Below are 20810 nucleotides of genomic sequence, written 5' to 3' on the forward strand. Positions count from 1 at the left end.
TGTGTGTGTCCCAAGGAGTGCTGGGAGCTGATTCTCCCATTTCCTCAGGGCCCTTGGTTTACTGTATCACATCTGACTGCTGCTCAGAGGGACATATATGAAACTAAACTGACCCCTTTCCTTTCACAGATAAGAAACCTGAGGCTCCCAGAAGGATGATGATGGAGGCTGCTGAGGTCCCACACTCTGTGGGTACTAGAACCATGGTCTCCCCTCTCTTCGCCAGCCACCTTACTCTAGCCCTGGTGCTGGGAAAAAATTCTCGAAGGAACACACACCGGGAATGCAGGGAAGAGGAGTGACCTCCAACTACCTTCTTGGGCAGTGAACTTGAATGAGTGGGGTTGAGGAGGAAAAGGAGACCACACACACCCCGGGGACTCCCGCCAGAAGTGGGCGAGGCTGTGCAGGTGGCTGGAGGACTGGGGTGAGCGAGCGGAGGGGGAGGCCGGGAGAGTAAAATTCACGTTATTACGGGCAGGGTGACTCATCTGTGCCAACAGGCTGGTGAGACATAGAGAAACCCCAGGCACAGGAAGATGAAATGGGATAACGTGGTTGAAGGTTCTTTGAAAACAGTAAACCAACCTAACAGCAGGGTGCCAAGAGAGCTGGATTCAAAGCCCGCTTCTGCAATGCACCTAGGACCTTGGGCAAGCGGCTGAGCCTCTTGGAACTTCGGTTGCTCATCTGAAAGGTGGGGGTGGGGGTGGTAGCAGCCTCAGCAGGAGTGATGTGGATAGAGGGGGTGGCACAGTCCCGGTATACGCAATGCCTATCAGCCACAACAATGGAGAGGAAGAAACTGGGCCCTCCAAGATGCCCTTCCTCATTGTGTCTTCTTGTCTAATTCTTACCTATCCTTCAGCCTCACCTGATTCCCTTAGGCAGGAAAGCCCTCTCTCTTCTCTGCACTTTCATGACACAGCCTTTCCATAGCTCTTATCAGACAAGGCCTGGCATTCATTGCTCTTTCAGGAGGGATGTCATCCAGCGGCCGGGTGGGGCCTGGGCCTTATTCATCTCTGTGCCTTGACTTTCTCCCAAGAGTCATCAGTGAACACTTGTTGAATGGCCAGAAGGCAGAAACAGCCACTGGGTGATAGCTCTCTGGGCCTTGCTATCAGAAAAGAATATGTTATTTGAGCTAATGAAGTAAAGAGGAGAAAGGAATTTGTAAATACATTTTTTAAAGCTCTACCAAGTTCTTTTTTTTTTTTTTTTTTCTTGAGATGGAGTCTCATTCTGTCACCCAGGCTGGAGTGCAGTGGCATGATCTTGGCTCATGGCAACCTCCACCTCCCAGGTTCATGCGCTTCTCCTGCCTCAGCTTTCCTAGTAGCTGGGATTATAGGTGCACACCATCATGCCTGGCTGAATTTTGTATTTTTAGTAGAGATGGGGTTTTGCCATGTTGGCCGGGCTGGTCTTGAACTCCTGACCTCAGGTGATCCGCTCATCTCGGCCTCCCAAAGTGTGGGGATTACAGATGTGAGCCACTGAGCCTGGCCTAACCAAGTTCTTTTGATGAGTACTATTTAATTCACCTTTTATAAATTTTTATTTTTAAATGAATAGAGTCTCCTGTTTGCTTTTGTCTTTGGGCTCTGCTACGGATTAATGAATGAGAATGCCCCATATAGCCCACAGGATGATAAATCCACCTGGAATGTTTGTGAAAGAGCTGGGCAGGGAAAGTTGGTCCAATTGTAGAAAGCCCTATCACCAGCCATTAGCCAAGACAAAATAGATAAAGAGAAAAAGCATCCACTCTCAAGGATTAGAAAAATCGAGAGCTTGCACTTGTGGGCATCTGTGTGACATGATCTTCCTAAGCCACAGGTCGCTCATCTGTAAAATGGGGAAAGCAGGGCTACCCCTGCAGGGACGTTGAGAGGTTTGACGATGATGTGCGTAGTACCTGGCTGGGAACGGGTGCTCAATAACGCCAGCTACTCTTGCCATCACCACTCGGCGTGACGTGAGCTTCTTTTCTGGGCTAATTACATGAGGTTTAACGTGAGCTTCTATAATAAAATGACCTGTATCTATTTCTTTTTTTTTTTTTTCTTTTGAGACAGAGTCTCGCATTGCCGTCCAGGCTGGAGTGCAGCGGCACCATCTTGGCTCACTGCAACCACCACCTCCTGGATTCACGCCATTCTCCTGCCTCAGCCTCCCAAGTAGCCGGGATTACAGGTGCTTGCCACCAAACCCAGCTAATTTTTTGTATTTTTAGTAGAGACAGGCTTTCACTATGTTGGCCAGGCTGCTCTCAAAATCCTGACCTCGTGATCCACCCACCTCAGCCTCCCAAAGTGCTGGGATTACAGGTGTGAGCCACCGCTCCTGGCCTCCTGTATCTATTCCTAAACGTGAGCCCAGCCCATTCATTATCTCTTCAATGGATAAGGATTTCAGAATTGGGATTGTGATTGTGTGTGTTTCTATGAAATGCGAGGGAGAGGCAGGGCAGGTGGCTCACGTCTGTAATCCCAGCACTTTGGGAGGCCAAGGTGGGTGGATCACCTGAGGTCAGGAGTTCGAGATCAGCCTGGCCAACGTGGCAAAATCCACAAAAATTAGCCAGGCATGGTGGCAGGAGCCTGTAATCCCAGCTACTTAGGAGGCTGAGGGAAGAGAATCGCTTGATCCCAGGAGGTGGAGATTGCAGTGAGCTGAGATAGCGCCACTGCACTCACTTCAGCCTGGGTGAGAGTGAGACTCCGTCTCAAAAAAAAAAAAAAGAAAGAAAGAGAAGAGAAATGGGAGGGAGAGTAGGGGAGCCAAAGGAGAATCAGGCAGGAGCTCAGGGCTTGGCTGCCAGAGTTTTCTTAAATAAGAAAATCCAGGAATTAATTCAAATAGGCAGCTGAACCTATGCTTTGTCCATTATTAATGATCCCCAAAACCAACCAGTCAACCAAACAACCAAGAAATAACACCACTCATCTTCCAAATATTCAGTGGGCTGCAAGGAATTTCCTCCCGCCCTCCCTCCTTTCCTTTCTTTTTTCTTTCCTTCCTTCCTTCCCTCTCTCTTTCCCTCCCTCCCTCTTCCCTTCCTTCTTTCCCTTCTTCCTCATTCCCTCCCTCCCTTCCTCCCTATCAATGTTAAATTGCTCTCCAGACACTCCTTCCTGTGTGGTAATTTCCTCCATCTAGCTCTTCCCAATCTCAGGATAGAAAGGCCATGGTGCTTCCCCGCCCCTCCTCGCCTGTTGTTCACGGGGCAAATGAACTGCTCCTCTGTACTTCTGATGTGAGAGCCAGAGTAGCACCAACAGAACTGAGTGGAGAGTCTGGGGACAGAATAGTCTGGTTCTGGCTGTTGGACCTGTGGACAAGCCCTGTTTCCTCCCTGCCTCTGCCCTCTCACAGTGTGGTAGGAGCAAATGATGCTTCGGTCTGTGGCTCCAGTGAAGACAACTGTGGGTCTGGACTAGGGTTCCAATCCCTGCTCCATTCCCTACAGTTGGGTGGCCTGGAGCAAGGTACACAACCATCAAATGAGTAACACTAGGACCTCCGCTTTAGGGCTGGGGCCAGGGTTAAATAAGATGCTGCATACTAAGGGGTTGCACAGTAAGCACTCCATAAATGTTGTCTGCTATTGCTGTTATGCAAAAAACTATGCAATGGGACATCAGACCAGTCTCACACTGACAATGGGCCCAATCCTAGACTCCACTCTGCCAGTTCAAAAACAAGTTAGCCCTATTGGCCAGCGTGGCGTCATCTTATTATGTAACACCCATGACAGTGCTGGGTACAGCGGCTTCTGAGCTTCCAGAGAAGCCCAGGCCAGGTCAGGACCTTGCCCCCTCTGCTCTGGGCTCCCAGGGATCCCCTGCCTTGGCACAAGGCTGAACACATCAAGCCAATCAGGTTGTGTAAATGAGTATCCTGTGTGCCCTGACAGAGGACTGGAGCAGCATACCTGGCCTGAAGGCAAGGAGATCATAAACTGTTTTCAAACACCACTAGCCAAACAAGCTCCCGCAGCCTGATTCAATCTGCAGGTTGCCAATTATGGGACTCTCCAGCTGCAAGACTGCTGGGGTTGGGCTGAACAATGATGACCATCCATCACCACAATTTATTTATTTATTCATTTATTTAAATAACAGCTTTATTGAGACATAATTTATACACCAATTCACCCTTTTAAAGTGTACAATTGGGGGCCAGGTGTGGTGGCTTACACCTGTAATCCTAGCACTTTGGGAGGCCGAGGTGGGTGGGTCACTTGAAGTCAGGAGTTTGAGACCAGCCTGGCCAACGTGGCCAGACCCCATCTCTACTAAAAATGTGAAAATTAGCCAGGCGTGGTGGCAGGTGTACCTGTAATCCCAGCTACTTGGGAGGCTGAGGCGGGAGAATCGCTTGGTAGGGAGGTAGGGGTTGAATCTGGGAAGTAAAGGTTGCAGTGAGCTAAGATCATAGTGCTGCACTCCAGCTTGGGTGACAGAGTGACACTCTGTCTCAAAAAAAAAAGTTTACAATTGGGTAGTTTTAATTGTATTGTATTTTAAGCCAAGCAGAGAGATACCAGTGGTTGGTTTTTAGTATACAGGTATTCACAGAGTTTTGTAACCATTACCACAACTAATTTTAGAACTTTTTTTTTTTTTTTTTGAGGCAGAGTCTGGCTCTCTTGCCCAGGCTGGAGTACAGTGGCCGGATCTCAGCTCACTGCAAGCTCCGCCTCCCGGGTTCAGGCCATTCTGCCTCAGCCTCCCGAGTAGCTGGGACTACAGGCGCCCGCCACCTCGCCCGGCTAGTCTTTTGTATTTTTTAGTAGAGACGGGGTTTCACTGTGTTAGCCAGGATGGTCTCGATCTCCTGACCTTGTGATCCGCCCGTCTCGGCCTCCCAAAGTGCTGGGATTACAGGCTTGAGCCACCGCGCCCGGCCAATTTTAGAACATTTTTTAGCACTCCAAAAAGAAATTCTGCATCCCTTAGTAATCCCCCCGTTCCTCCCTCCAGCCTTAAGCAACCCTCATTTAGTTTCTGTCTATGGATTTGCCTTCTGGATGTTTCATATAAACGGACTAATATACCATGTGGCCTTTTGTGTCTGGCTTCTTTCATTTAGCGTAATGTTTTTAAGGTTCATACATGTTATAGGATGTATCAATACTTCATTCCTTTTTATGGCTGAATATTATTCCATTGTATGGAGAGACCACATTGTGTTTATCCATTCATCAGTTGATGGACATTTGGGTTGTTTTCACTTTTGGGCTATAATGAATAATGATGCTATGAACATTTATGTGCAAGTCTTGTGTGGTTGTATGTTCTCATTTCACTTTTGAAAATACCTATGAGTGGAATTGCTGGGTCATATGGTGAAGTGCATATTTAACTTTATAATCAACCACAGAAGTGTTTTCTCAAGTGGCTGTACCATTTTGCATTCCCAGCAGCAGGGAATGAAAGTTCTAGTTGCTCCACATCCTCACCAATGCTTGCTATGGTCATATTTTTATTTTTATATTTTTTTGAGACAGAGTCTTGCTCTGTTGGCCCAGGCTGGAGTGCAGTGGTGCTATCTGGGCCACTACAACCTCCACCTCCCAGGTTAAAGCAATTCTCCTGCCTCAGCTTCCTGAATAGCTGGGATTATAAGCATGGGCCACTATGCCTGGCTAAGTTTTGTATTTTTAGTAGAGACAAGGTTTCGCCATGTTGACCAGGTTGGTCTCGAACTCCTGATCTCATGTGATCTGCCCACCTCAGCTTCCCAAAGTGCTGGGATTACAGCCATGAGCCACCACGCCCAGCCAATGATCAGTCTTTTTGATTTTAGTCTTTGTGTTGGAGGTACAGTAGTGTCTAGCAGTTTTCATTTGCATTTTTTTGCTCCATTTCCCTGTCCACAGTCTGAACCACTACACCCTGCTAGTGGGCCCTGCATTGGACACAGGACAAGGAAGAGATAGTGTCAGCCCTGGAGGGACCCACAGTTGGGGTCCGGGAGCCTCCGTTGCAGAATTAGCCTTAGTTTCAAGGGCCGTCTCTGCTAATCCCTCAGGGTAAACAGAGAAGGGTAAGTGTAGGTAGTTGAAAATAAGGCAAAGCAAAGAGCGTTTGGGTGGTTGGAAGGGGAAGTTGGGCAGGGCCAGAGCAGGGAGCTTACTTAGCAATTTGGAGGTTGGCTGCCTTTGTTTTTTCAGCACGTTGGAATCTCCTGGCTACTAGAATTTTATTTCCTTTAATTAGCCTCCCCTACTTATGGCGACAGGTCAAGATCTCTAGGAAGTGTTCCAGACGACTCTGCCTGACAGAAAGATGTCCCAAAGATCCCTACGTTCACTCCTTAGAGTTAAAATGAATCCTGTTTCCCATCTCTAGACCTGACTTAGGGCAAAATAGTTTTACTTTTGGTGCTTTGACTTTTCATTCCTTGCTTCCCCTCTAACACTAAGAAAGTATATTATTTACGAAATATCTCTATCACCTAGAAAATATCTCCCTGGGAAGAATTAAACAGTTACCCATTAAAAACTTTAAAAAATGCAGGCATGCATCAGCTGGCGTTAGTGCACCAGTCACTATAGTGCCTTTTAGAGTCTATTTGGTAGAAAAATAAGTTACTATGGCGAAACTCCATCTACAAAAAAAAAAAAAAAAAAACACACACAAAAATTAGCCGGGCGTGGTGGCAGGAGCCTGTAGTTCCAGCTACTAGGGAGGATAAGGTGGGAGGATCACTTGAGCCCTGGGGGTTGAGGCTACAGAGAGCTGTGATGGTGCTACTGCAGTCCAGCCTGGGCGACAGAACAAAACCCTGTCTCAAAAAAAAAAAAGAAAGAAAGAAAGGAAAAAAACAAGTTATTGAAGCTTGAAGGCAAAGTCGGCTCCCTTGAAGGCACTTGGCTGTAAATGCGGGCACCGTCAGAAATTCCTTCGACAGCAACTCACATAGTCACCACTTTGGGGAGGGTAATTTCCTAATGTGGTGAGGACGTTTTAAATGCGGGCACCATCAGAGATTCCTTCAACAGCAAAAACTCACACAGGCATCATTTTGGGGACAGCGATTTCCTAAACGTGGTGAGGATGTTTTAAATGCTTATAGTAAAATACTCAGAAATGGACTGAAGGCAAACACCAGAGACAGAGAAATCACAGTGGCCAGTGTCTTCCAGTTTCTATGGCTCTTTGACAGGCATGATCTCGTCTAATCTTGGAAGATTAGTTACTTTCCCACTTTACAGATAAGCAGGCAGCAGCCAAGGGAGCTCTACAGATGTAGGAGAGACACCAAGACATGGGCTCCCTGCCTGCAGCAATTTCCCCAGCTCCGCATGCCTTGCCTGGGTTTTGAAGGATACTGTGGCTGCCAAAGAATGTTTGGTACTAAAGAAGATCTTAAAGAAGAAAACGGAGGAGACTTTGTCATTGCCCATCCTGCAGGTAAAGACAAGTCAGAAGAGGTCAGACAGTGCTTGGTGCACAGACACACCCTCCTGCCTTTTCTCCAGGCCAGGAAGCTGAGATGCCCCAGGCTGAGCACTGGGGACTTCTGGGAAAGCAGGCACAATTCCTAGCCTATCAAGCTTGTGGTCCAGAGCAGGAGACAGATATAGAAAGAAAGAAACAGGCTGGGCCCGGTGGCTCACGCCTGTAATCCCAACACTTTGGGATGCCAAGGCAGGTGGATCACTTGAACCCAGGAATTTGAGACCAGCTTGGGCAACATGATAAAACTCCATCTCTACTACAAATACAAAAAGTTAGCTGTTAAGACGGAGAGGTAGACAGAGCACTATGAAGCCCATAGGAGAAAGCAACTCTTTGGAGGATGGTTTAGGGTTATCTTTACAGAAAAAGGGACATTTGAGTTGGGCCTTGAAGGATGAATAGAAGTTCGTTGGAAGATAACAGAAGGAACAACCTACAAGTCAGAAGAGCATGTGTGAGGCACCAAAATGTGAACCCATGGCAGGTACAGGAAGCTGTGGGTCCTTGAATGATCTGGAGCATGGTGTGGATGAGAGAAATAGCGGGAGGAAACTTGGTGAACTCAGTAGAGGCCAAACCCCAAGGAACCTTAAGGGCCAAGCTAAGGAGTTTGGGCCCAACCCATTGAAGCATTTCAAGCAGGGGAGTAACCTGATCAGAGTATGTTCTTGAGAAAATATCTTGGCCACCACCAGGCAGAATGGATAGAGAGAAAAGCTGAGTACAATTATGTGAGGCCCTTAGTCAGTGCCAGGCATGGCCCATGGACCTGTGATGTGCCAGCACCGTGCCAGGGACCTGGGATTGGAAGTTGGCTGGCAGCACTTCCAAAGGAAGCTAGAATCCACCTGTTGCACTACTGATGACCTCTTCCCAGTGCCACTCAGCTCAATACCCAGCAAGCAGAAAGTGGACATTGACCTTACTCCCCTTTCAGGGCAGATTCCAGGATACCACATATCACTCTGATTCCAGGATGGGAAAATGGCCAATGCTCAGCTGAGATTGCAGTGGCCCCAGTAATCCAGGCACCACCTCCTTGGTTCACAAATCTCTCACAACTTAGTGTCCTACGCCTGGTTGACAACCCAGTTCCCCTTATAGCCACAAAATGTTTTGGGAGGCAGGCAGCCCAGAGCTGGTTAGACCCCTTGCTTTTTCACAGGAGGAAATCGAGGTACAGAGAGTTGCCCAGGCTTGCCCAAGCTCTCAGAATTAAGAAACGGTGGATCAGGCCGGGCGCGGTGGCTCATGCCTGTAATCCCAGCACTTTAGGAGGCCGAGGCGGGGGGATCACAAGGTCAGGAGATGAGACCATCCTGGCTAAAACGGTGAAACTCCATCTCTACTAAAAAATACAAAAAATTAGCGGGACATGGTGGTGGGTGCCTGTAGTCCCAGCTATTTGGGAGACTGAGGCAGGAGAATGCGGAGCTTGCACTGAGCCGAGATCATGCCACTGCACTCCAGCCTGGGCAGCACAGGGAGACTCCGTCTCAAAAAAAAAAAAAAAAGAAAAAGAAAAGAAACGGTGGATCTGTGGATTCTCAAAACATCATTCCAGGTTGCTTCTCACAAAGGGTTAGAAAAATGAACACTGTGACATGTGCTATACATACATTTTCTTATGTCAGTTCTCATGACTACTCCCATTTTGCAAGTGAGGAAACTGAGGCTCCAAGTAAGATACATGCAGTAAAAGACCTAACTATCTGAGGCCTTGCAGATGCACCAGTTTGCCTCCCAAATCCGAAAACAGACTTGGATCAAAATCTCTTTGTCCACTGGCAGCAGTCAAGCCTGCTTTGCTAAGTAAGAACTGATGAAGACACAGGCCTCTGGAGATGGCAATATTTTCCTCATTGACATGGCAAATGACTTGCAAAACACTATGGCATTAAGAGAGGTTTTTGCAACAGAACTATTGTGACAAGGCGAAGAGACCACAATGCTCTGGGACTTTTCTTTAAAAAAAAAATCATTTTTTTCTCTTTTTGACAAATAATTCAGATCCTAGGCCAGCATTAGAGCAGCCAAGGGAAGTTGCCCCTCCCCCTGGCGGCACCCATTTCCTCCCAGGCCTAGGAGAGAGGGGCCGTGCTGGTACTGCTATCTCCCTGGCTGCCGCTCTCTGAGCCGGCCCCAGGTACCGGGGGTTTGTTTTATGGATGGGTCTGTCGTGAGTCAATATGATAATGTTTCCTGTGAGAACTTTATTTCCCTGCATTGTTTGCGAAGTCTGTGTGTGTCTGAGCACGTACTCCTAATCTGTGGAGTTTGCTGTGCCCTGGTGTGCAGGACACCCCTGGGGGTGGGGAGCAGGGACCTCAGGAGGCCAGACACAGGTTGTCCCCCGGCCCCGCTTGTTGCAGGGAGAGCAGGGGTGACTCCCTTCTCAGGCCTTGCCTCCAGCCTGTGCTGGGCTGATGGCTGTCCTCCTATTGAAGCCATTTAAATCAGTCCTCTCCAGTTGGGAAGGACTCATTGTGGGCCCCACGCCACACCAGCTGTGTGCACCCATGGCCCCTGGTGCCATCTTGGAAGCTTCTATTCAGGAAGGTCAGGAGAGGCCCCTTTCAGCCCCTTGACTTGCAGATGGAGAAATCCAGAGGTTACATGACTTGTCTAAGCTGAAACACCCATGCCAGAGGTAACAGGAAGACAGGGTGTTTGGAGCCAGTTGGTCCTGGGCTCAAATTCTGACTTTGCCATTTATCACTGGGCAAGTCTCTTGGGCAGTCTCAGTTGCTTCAACTGCTAAATGGGCTCAAAATACTGACCTCATAGACCAGCTGTGATGATCTGATCAGAATACAGACACACGGCACACGCCACAGAAGGTGCTTGGGAAGCATTCCTTCTTTCCCCATTTTCTCTTCTTTTTTTTTTTTGAGACAGAGTCTTGCTCGGTCACCCAGGTTGGAACGCAATGGTGCGATCTCAGCTCACTGTAACCCCTGCCTCCTGGGTTCAAGCGATTCTCCCACCTCAGCCTCCCCAGTAGCTGGGACTACAGACGCAGGCCACCATGCCCAGCTAATTTTTGTATTTTTAGTAGAGATGGGGTTTCACCATGTTGGCCAGGCGGGTCTCGAACTCCTGACCTCAGGTGATCCTCCCACCTCGCCTTCCTAGAGTTCTTGGATTACAGGCATGAGCCACCTTGCCTGGCCTTCCCATTTTCTCTTAAATAAGGACTGAGGCTGGTATGTATAGGCAAATGCTACACGACAGATGCCATTAAATGCCATTAAGTCTGCAGAGCCATCCACATACCTCACCCAGAACAGTCCTTTTTGGGGACCATTTAATCAAAGCTACTGGGCTCCTGAAGTTTCCAAAACAGAGAGGAAATCACCTGGTGTTAAGAGATGCTATCAGTATTAGTCAGTAGCTTGGCTGAGAATTTTAAAAGAAGCAAGAAAAAAAGAAGCAACTTTGTCACTCCAGTTCTCTGTGGCTTCCAAGCCCACTGCTCATTTCCTTCTCTGCCCCCTGCCCCCACCTATGTGTCGTACTCAGGGCTGGCCCTGCACTCCTGGCTCTGACCTTACCTGGCTTTGTGGCATCTCTTTTTGTTATTTCTTTTGACTCTCATTTACATCTTTCACTGGTATGGAACTTTCCAGTGGGTAGAGGACATTGATTGTTTTGATTTGCCCAGCATTTATCTTCCCTTCTTCTAAAATCAGAGGCCAGTTTTGGTTTTGAGACACCCCACACTCTCTTCATGTGGTGCAGTCTTTCTAAGACTGTCAATGGGAGCACCCAGTGATTTTTGGCCAAGGGAGGGCATCTGACTCAAGCCAAGCCAATCAGAAGCCCTTCTCCTGGAACCTGAATCTTGAAGGGAATAACACAAGGAACCAACACAGTTAGAGTCACATCATCCCACAGAGGTTTCCTAAAGAAATGAGCTGGGTCTGCATAGGAGCTGCTTTTGACTCCCCCTGACCACAGTATGACTGGCGAGCCCCTTCCCTCATACCTTCTGAATAAATTGTTTGCCTTCCAGTTACAGTTGGTGTCTGTTGCTTGCAACCAGAGCATCCTGAGTCATACACAGTGTACATACATAAATGCATAGATAGCTTCCTCTTCAACTTGTATCAAGGGCAGGGACTGAGCCATTTATTCATTTTCTCATTCATTGATCGACAAACCATTACCAAATAACCTACTCTGTGCCAGTTATGTGCTGGAAGTTGGGAGTGCCGAAATGAACCACAGTCCCTGCTACAAGAAGTCCAAGTCTACCCTTATAAAAAACATGGCAGTTCTTCCTTCAGCCCTTCATTCACTCATTCACCAAATGCTCAGTGTGCACCCATTACGAACCAGAGGCTCTGCCGGAACTGGGCTGACAATGTAGAGGACAGAATTCCTGCCCACATGAGATCCTTAGCAATTAGCAGCAAGTTGGTGCTAAAAATAAACTCAGAATCCCAGAGGGTCAGAGTCTGAAGGCCGCGCAGAACCCACATGGCCTGCTGGTTTTCAAACAATCCTGCTGGTGGGTCCTGAGGGTTGAATATTGATGTTTCATAAAACCTTCTACTTTTTTTTTTACAGCTTTATTGAGGTATAATTTACATACCATAAAATTCACCCATTGTAAGTGTACAATTCAAGGATTTTTAAAGAAAACATATGGAGTTGTGCAACCATCACCATAATTCAGTTTCAGAACACTTCCAGCACCCTACAAAGTTCCCTCATGCCCGTCTGCAGTCAATCTTTACTTGAAGCATTCTAGTTTTCAGTTATGTATTTGATACAGGGTCTCACTCTGTCTCCTAGGCTAGACTGTAGTAGCACAATCACGTCTCATTGCAGCCGTGACTTCCCAGGCTCAAGTAATCCCCTACTTCAGCCTCCTGAGTAGCTGGGACTACAGGCATGGGCAACCACGCCGGCTAATTTTTTTTCTATTTTGAAGAGACAAGGGTCTCACTATGTTGCCTAGGCTGGTCTTGAACTCCTGGCCTCAAGTGATTCACCCACCTCAGCCTGCCAGAGTGCTGGGATTACAGGCATGAGCCACGGCGCCTGGCCTACATTCTAGTTTTTTGAAAAGAACAGAATTTGAGAACCAGTGACCGATTCTAAACCACTTCTTCTACAGATGGGGAAACTGAGGCCCAGAGAGGCAAAAGGGCCTGCTGAGGACAGCAGTGGGTCCACAGCATTGCCGAGATTCACCCCAGAGCAGCGTGATTTCAAACCCCAGTTTCCTCCCACTCGTGCGAAGCAGTTCTGAGGTGGAGTTAAGAGTCCTCAAATCACACAGTGGGGGTTCCAATCATGGCTTTACCATTTATAAGCTGTGTGGCTGTGGGCAAAATGTTTAACCTCTCTGGACCTTGGTTTCTTCATCGGCAAGTGTGGAGAAGCATAGTCCCTGCCCCAGGGGTTGCTGTGTGGATTGTATGAGATCACAGGTGTAAGATGCATATGTAGCACAGTGCGTGGCACAGAGTAAGCATTCAGGGAAAGTTGGCTAATAATGATCATTTCACCACATCACCCTCTCCCTATTTGCCCTCAGAAATCTGGAAGTGGAAAAGACAGTGATTAAACAAAACCCTGAGTAGACATGGGTGTACAGAGGCAGCTTTCTAAGAACCTGGTGCAATACCCCACCCTGGGCATCATCACCCCGTGTGGCGAATGGAGCAACTGCTGGGGACTTGCTCAAGTAGCCTCCGACCCGGCAGGGCTGTTCCTTCCTCCCAGTTTCAGGATTTCCCAACAGGCCCACAACAGACGCATTTCATCAGCCTCAGGGGAACCTGGCTCCCTTCTCGCCCCGGCCCAGAGGCGCCAGATGGGATGGAGGCTGGTTTTATGCTTCTGGATCCCCAAGAATGATGGGGTCCCACCCCTCTGCCCTCCCCAGCAGCGTCTCTCTGTCATCAGTGAAGCAGTTGAGCTTGATGGAGATGGGGCAGGGCACCCAGGAAGAAGGCAGTGAACTTAGCACAACGTTACCTGCTATGTATGTATTATCTTCATCAGCCCTGCCCATCATGCCTGCTTGACATTAGAGGAAATTAAAGGTCAGAGAAAGGGGGTGATATGCCCAAGTAAGGCGTTTCAAAAACATAACGATCTGAGGTAGACCAAGAGATCAGAAACAAGAGACCAGAGGTGGGATCAGGTCTAGGTAATGTGGCTCCCAGGAAGCAGAGTGACTTTATTTTTTTTAAGCACACATACATTAGACATAATTTAGAAACATTATAAAGAGCTCTGCCTTTGCAATGAAGCAAATATGACTCTGAGGGACTGCCTAAGTTTGCTAGGCTGTGCTAATGATCAGAGAGCCTGCTCAATGAGTAGCTATTTACCAAACTCCTCCTGACTGCAGGGGATCGAGATTACAAGAGGTAAAATGACACCCCTAACTCCAAGAGCTTCCCAGGCTATGGTGTGGTTGGACAAAATCCTACAATAATCTACGTTTGACTGTGATGAGGATCAGAATCACAGGACTATGGGAGAACTAAGGAGGGAGACAGGGAGCATCTGGCATTGAAGGGTGAATTCACTGTTGACAGCTCTGACAGCTCAACAAGGCTTCGTGGCCCTGTGTAGCTGGAACTCAGGGGTAGGAAGTGGAGAGGCTGGAAAGGCTGGCTGATGTCAGATCGTGAGGGTCTTGAATGATGGGCCATTTTAACTTTATCATGTAGGTCATAGGGAGCCACTGAAGGTGTTTGAGCAAGGGAATGACACAACCAGAGGGCTCTTTAGGAAGACCGATATGATGACTTACACTTGGAGTCAACAGGAAAAATGAGAGAGCCTTCTTTAGGCCCCTTCCTTTTTAAAATGTATTTGTTTATTTATTTTTTGAGATGGAGTCTCACTCTGTCGCCCAGGCTGGGGTGCAGCGGCACAATGTCAGCTCACTGCAACCTCCGCCTCCCACGTTCAAGCAATTCTCCTGCCTTAGCCTCCCAAGTAACTGGGATTACAGGCATGCGCCACCACGCCTGGTTAATTTTTGTATTTTTAGTAGAGATGGAGTTTCACCATGTTGGCCAGGCTGGTCACGAACTCCTGACCTCAAGTGATCCGCCTACCTCGGCCTCCCAAAGTACTGGGATTACGGGCGTGAGCCACCACGCCCAGCCAATGTATTTATTTTTTTGAGACAAGATCTTACTCTGTTGCCCAGGTTGGAGTGCAGTGGTGCAATTATAGTTCACTGTAACCTTGAACTCCTGGGCTCATGCAATCCTTCTGCCTCAGCCTTTCAAATAGCTAGGACCACAAACCTGTTCCACGACACTCAGCTAATTAAAAAAATTTTTTTTTTGTAGAGATGAAATCTCACTATGTCGCCTAGGCTGATCTCGAACTCCTGGACTCAAGCAACCCTCCTGCCTTGGCCTCCCAAAGTGCTGCAATGACAGGCATGAGCTACTGTGCCTGGCCTGGGCCCTTTCCTTGGGCTCCATGACTGAATGAAAGAGCAAACACGATGAACCGAACACCTACTATGTGTTAGGCACTTGCTGAATTTAGAAATAAATAAATGTCCTCTGTTAATGCGGTGATTACTCAGTCACCAGAGAGCAGATGATAATTTGGGGAATGGGCAGTGCTGCTAAAACCCAACGCCAACGAGAGGGGCAAGCTCCAGCAAAGAAAGACACAGAACCACAGGACGGTCAGGAAAACTCGTTCAACACCCTGGAGGCTGCTCTACAGTCATCCTTAAGAGTTCACAGTGATGGCGCTGGCAGTGAAAAAGTCCCTGATAGTCTGGATGCTTTGTTTGCCAATGCAGGGAACTACTTATTTTATCATGAACGTGAATAACTATGTAATGAGCACAAACAAAAACAGTGACAGGTGCGGCCCCTCCCTCCGAGTCCTCCTGGGCTGTCGGGGATAGCTTGAATGATGCTCCAGTGAAACCAGAGGAACTGGGTGAAGCTGAAGGTGGACGGTGGGCCACACAGAGTGGCCTTCTCGGTGCTCCTGCCCCACCTTTGATTAAAGGTAGGCCATGGGGCTCTGGCCTTTAATCCAAGACCAGATACTCCGAGACCCGTCACCTCTGTATTGCCTGGGCTCAGGCCACCATGCACAGGTGTTGCTGCCACTAACCAGAAAAATGGCTGTCAGCCTTGGGTTTCCACGTTGCTGTAGCCACAGAAGGCGAACCTCCGTGTTGTGCTGCTGGAGATAAGGTCTGGGGGCTGATGTCCACTGTCCAACTCCATGACTCTCAGTCAAGATGCATTCCTGCCAAGCCTCCAGCTGCTTTGTCCTGGATACCACAAAGGCAGATGCAGGCCCTGAGCCCACCTTGCTCAAGGCATGTGCCCGAAGGCCACCCGATCCCAGCTCAGGCACCAGTGGCTCCAGTTATTCCCTTCCAGAAAATCTAAGGTCCTAAGAGTTCAAAAGAGGGCGAGGCCATCGAGGGCCAGGATGACCATGGAAGTGAATCAAGAAGGATGAACAGAAGAGTTTAAATGAAGTAGGAGAGAAAACATTGAGAAGGGGAATAGAAAACAGTGACAAAAGCTGCAATTGCCTTTTTGTTTAGGGCAGATGTATGCTCTTGGCAGGATAATTAGTTGGCCTATTAATTTCTGCCTCGTTCTTGTGAATGTACGAGAGACCCAAGAAACAGGCCAAGACCCAAGAAAATCAGCTTTCCTCCAGAGAATGTCATACCCCTGAAATCCTGTGCTCCCAGAGGTGGTGGAGCTGGGCTATTCTGGAGGAAGAGGGGCTCACGGGCTAGACAGAACAGAAATCAGGGGGCTGTGTCCACGGAGACTGGTGGAGGCCTGGGAGGTGGCCTGGAGCTGAGCTGTCGATGAGTCTGCCAGCTTGGAGGCCCACAGCCTGGGGACCTCGGTCAGGGCCTCCTTCCTCTCTGGTTTGACCTTCAGGGACAGAACACCCAGGAAGCACTGCAGACATAGCCATGAGAGAAGGAACACCGCAGACCCACTCCAGTACCTTTCCAGATTGCCGCCACTCTGAAAACTGACTTACCTGATCTAGAAGGAAAATATATTTATCCTCAATTGTTCAGTGGAACAATTTTGTGCCCTGTTATAAAGGCATAGAGACATCAACTGAAAAGCAAATCACCACCAAATATTAGTAGTGGCATTCGTGTCTGTGTTGTCCACAGTCTGTACTTTATATATAAGGGACAGGAATTATTTTTGTCACAAACATTTTTAAGAGGATGAAGCAGGTTTCCAAACAGCATTTCGGTTACAAATTATGTAAATGTCTGTATGCACTTGTACAAAAAGCTTGAGAGATGTTAACCGCACTTGTCTCTTGGTCGCCAGGTTGTAGCTGGTTCTTGACTTCTTATTTTCATTTTGAAATGAATATTTGAAATGAAATCATTTGAAGCTAATAGAGAATTTCATTCTCTATTTGACTATAGTTTTTTCCTATAATAAAATGAATTATATGGTAAAGAAAAAAATATATGGAACATTTTTGAAAGGGCGAGTCGGGATGACTCCCTCCCTACCCTCATAGCCCCTCCTGGACACAGAAGAAGGAAGGACATTGGGGTGGGGAGCTGGTGTAAGTAGAGTATTGTAGATGACAGTGAGCCTGGGTTGAGTTGAGGACCATCTGGACAGGTGCCTGCATTGTGCAATAAGTTTGGCTGGGTAGGAAGGATGGGACCAGATTTCAAAGCCTGTTCATCAAAATCTTTTTCCTCCCAGTGTGAGCCTTTGCATCAAACTTTTGTTAAAGTGCCTGTATCTACCCTTATGAGGCAGACAGCCGTGAACCCCATAACTGGATGGGGGCCTCTCATGCATCATTCAACATGAACCTTGGTTACAATCATTCATTCGACAGGCACGTACTGGGTCCGTCTATGCTAGGCTCTGCGATGCAGGCATGATTGTGGTGGAGCTGGTGGAAGGAGCACAGGCTTCTTCAGACAGACCCGGGTAACAGGCCCAGTTCTACCTCTTCACAGCTGGGAAGCCTTTGGCGAGTTACTTAATCTCTCTGAGCTTCAGTTCATTTCTCTCTAACAATGATGAGACTACAACCTCCTCCTGGCTGTCACCAGGGTTAAATGGGGTAATCACATAGGCAAAGCCCCTAGTGTGGAGATGGACTGGCATATCATGGAAGCTCAGTAGGGGTCCTGCTCCTACGTCCTTCTCCCCTGGGTCTCCTGAAACCTCCCGGCCTTCAGAGCCAGAGGGGAGAGGCGGATGTGAAACAGAATCTTTACACAACGGTCACGATGATGAGCAACATGAATGAGTAATTCCGTGCTCAGAGCCTGAACAGTGTTTCATTCTCAGAACAACTCTGGGAGCAGGGGTCGTCATTCCTATTTACAGAAAAGAATACTCGGGGTGAAAGAGGCCAGGCACTTTGTCTAAGGCCACACAGCTAGAAAGTGGCAGAGGTGGGACTCCCCTCCAGACCTGTCTTGCTCTTGGCCATGGAACTATATTCTTCTCCATTCTGATCAATGCCAACGCAGGGATCTGTCCAGGCTGTTGCTGGACCTTGAACTACCTGTTGGAGTCTGCCAGGTTCTGGGTCAGGCAGATGCAAGGATTCTTAAGATGGTGACTGTACCCATAGGGGTTTCTAGGCTCACGTGAAACTTAGATATGGAGCACCTTTCAGAATAGCGGCCTAAATTGATAAAAAACACCATCAGTGCATTAATTGGCTTGATTTAGCCACTCCACAACGTATATATATTTCAAAAGAGCATGTTGTACACAATAGATACATACCATTTTATTTGTCCATTAAAAACAAATAAAATAAATTAAAATCTTAAAAACCTCACCAGGTCAATGAGTATTTACCAATTGCTTCCAACAGGCCCTTGAATTCAGGCCCTAAAATTGTTGAATTCTATCTTTGTTTTTAGATGGGGTCTCACTGTGTTCCCAGGCTGATCTCAAACTCCTAGCCTGAAGCCATCCTCCTCCCTCAGCATCCTAAGTAGCTGGGATTACAGGTGCGTGCCACTGTGCCTGGTTTTAGCTCACTGAATTATCACAGTGACCCACAACACAGAGATTCTCATCCTTATGCTAGGTGTAAGGAGACTGACAGCACACACGTCCACAGACTTGCCTGAAGCCCCAGAGCTTGCAAGTTGCAGATCAGGACTTGAATGCAGATCTGCTGGTCACTTAATGCCCCACATTTAACCCCTGGGCGACACTGCCAATCTGGACAGCCCTTCAATAGGGATCCTAATGTAAACACAAGGAAATGGCCGCCCACCCAAACACGCATCCTGGGAGCAGGGAGCGTTGTCCGTAAAGTAAGGTGGCAGACTGTGGTGGAGGGTAGCCCTGGGTTTGAATTTCAACCTGGGCACTTAATAACTCTGCGACCTTGGGTGTGTCATGTCCCCTCTCTGGCCTCAGTTTCCTCATCTATAAAGACTGTTGTGAACATATGAAATAATGTCTATTTCAATGTCCTGTCTCGGGGCTGCCACTCTATGGACACACCCAACAAAAGTTTGTTCTGCTTGTATCTAAGGAGCCCAGCGTTGTTTATCGGAGCCTCTGACTGGCAAACCCTTGACCCAAACCATTGCACAACGCTGGTCCCGATCATATGAGTCTTTGCGCCAGAGCTCAGGTCCCCTGAGTCCCCATGGCCTTATCCTGAGATGCTGAGGCTCCATGCCTGTGGCAATAGTTGCTTCACATGGCGGCAACTCTTCTTGCAATGGGGAACATGGAGGCAGCCAAGAGCTCAGTGGGGTCACCTCTGTGTGCTCTGTCCCAGAGCGGGCCTGCTCTTCTTGGGGATTGCTAAATATGGCCATGTGTCCCTGGCACCATTGAGGGAGCTCCTGCCAGGGCTGGAGAGGGCTAGAGGCAGAAACAGTCCCCACAGGCCACCATTGGTAGGGGCGTAGATGTCCGACTCTACCATCTCTTCCATTTGTCCACCTTCTACCCCAGACAGATCTGTGCTCCAATCTAGGTTCCATCACTTCTTCACTCTGTGACTGCGGACAGCTCACTTCTCTTCTCTGAGCCTTAGTTTCCTCATCTGTAAAACGGGGTTTACCATTCCTACAGTTCAGGGTTGATGTAGAGATTAAATGACATGATGAGTGTGAAGGGCCAGGCCCACGACGTGGCCCAAAGAGGGTGCTGAGTACATGTTTGTTTCCTGATGACCTTGGACAACCCACTTTTCTCCCTGGGCTTCAGTTTTTTCACATCAAACATGAGCTCTGATGGCCTCTGGGGGCTTTTCCTGCTCTCAAGTTCTCCAGGCTTGTCCCCAGCTGGAACAACAGTCTCAGGTGGTGTCAGCCCTTGGGCAGAAAGCAGTGGGGCAGGATCAGCTCAATGTCACTTGGCCACCGCTGGAGGCTCTGGGCAAGTTGCAGAGAGGCCTACGGCTTCCTACCCCCACCTTCCAAGCAGTAAGGACCTTCCCCTTGCAGGGTCAGAATAGGGGCACAGCTGGCTCTCTGTCCACCACTAATCTATCTGGAGCCTCTCCAAGGCCACTTTTAGTCACTTGAGCCTTTTCAATTTATGGTTCTCTTGAGCACTAGCTTGTCTGGCCTCTCCTTATTCAAACTGTACATTAACTTTCCCAAAATAATATAAGCTCCTGGGGGAAGGGGCTGTGGAGCAGGGTTTGCATGGTGCTGGGGCACAGTCAACAGTCACTAAATACGGAGTGCCTGTACATGCCAACTGTATACTCACACTCCGGGAGGATGCCCAGCCTCCTGGTATTCATGCTCTTGAAGTCCCTTGTTGCAGTGAATAGGGCTGGCCTGTGTGACCTATAGGATCTTGTGAAAATAATGGAATATAACTTCCATGGCTAGGCCATAAGAGGCACTGTGGATTCACCTTGCTCTTTTAGATTCCTCACTCTGGGGGAAGCCAGCTGCCATGTTGTGAAGACGCAGCAGGGAAGTCTACGTGGTGAAGAACTGAGGCCTCCCGCCAACAACCACATGTACTCGGCTGCTATGGCTGCCATAGCAAAATGCCACAGCCTGGGGACCTTCACCAACAGAAATTAATTTTCTCACAGTTCTGGAAGCTGGAAGTCCAAGATCAAAGTGGCAGCAGGGCTGGTCTCTGGGGAGGGCTCTCTCCTGGGCTTGCAGATGGCTGTCTTCTCACTGTGTCCTCACAGGTCCTTCTTCCCTGTGTGTGCATGCTCCTGGTGCCTCTTCCTCTTTTTAAAAAGACACCAGTCTTACTGGATTATGATCATCTTTATGACCTCATCAAACCTTAATTACCTTCCCAAAGGCCCCAAATACAACTACATTGGGAATTAGGATTTCAACAT

The sequence above is a fragment of the Papio anubis genome, chromosome 2 (genome assembly GCF_008728515.1).
Source record: "Papio anubis isolate 15944 chromosome 2, Panubis1.0, whole genome shotgun sequence".
In the NCBI taxonomy this organism is placed as follows: Eukaryota; Metazoa; Chordata; class Mammalia; order Primates; family Cercopithecidae; genus Papio; species Papio anubis.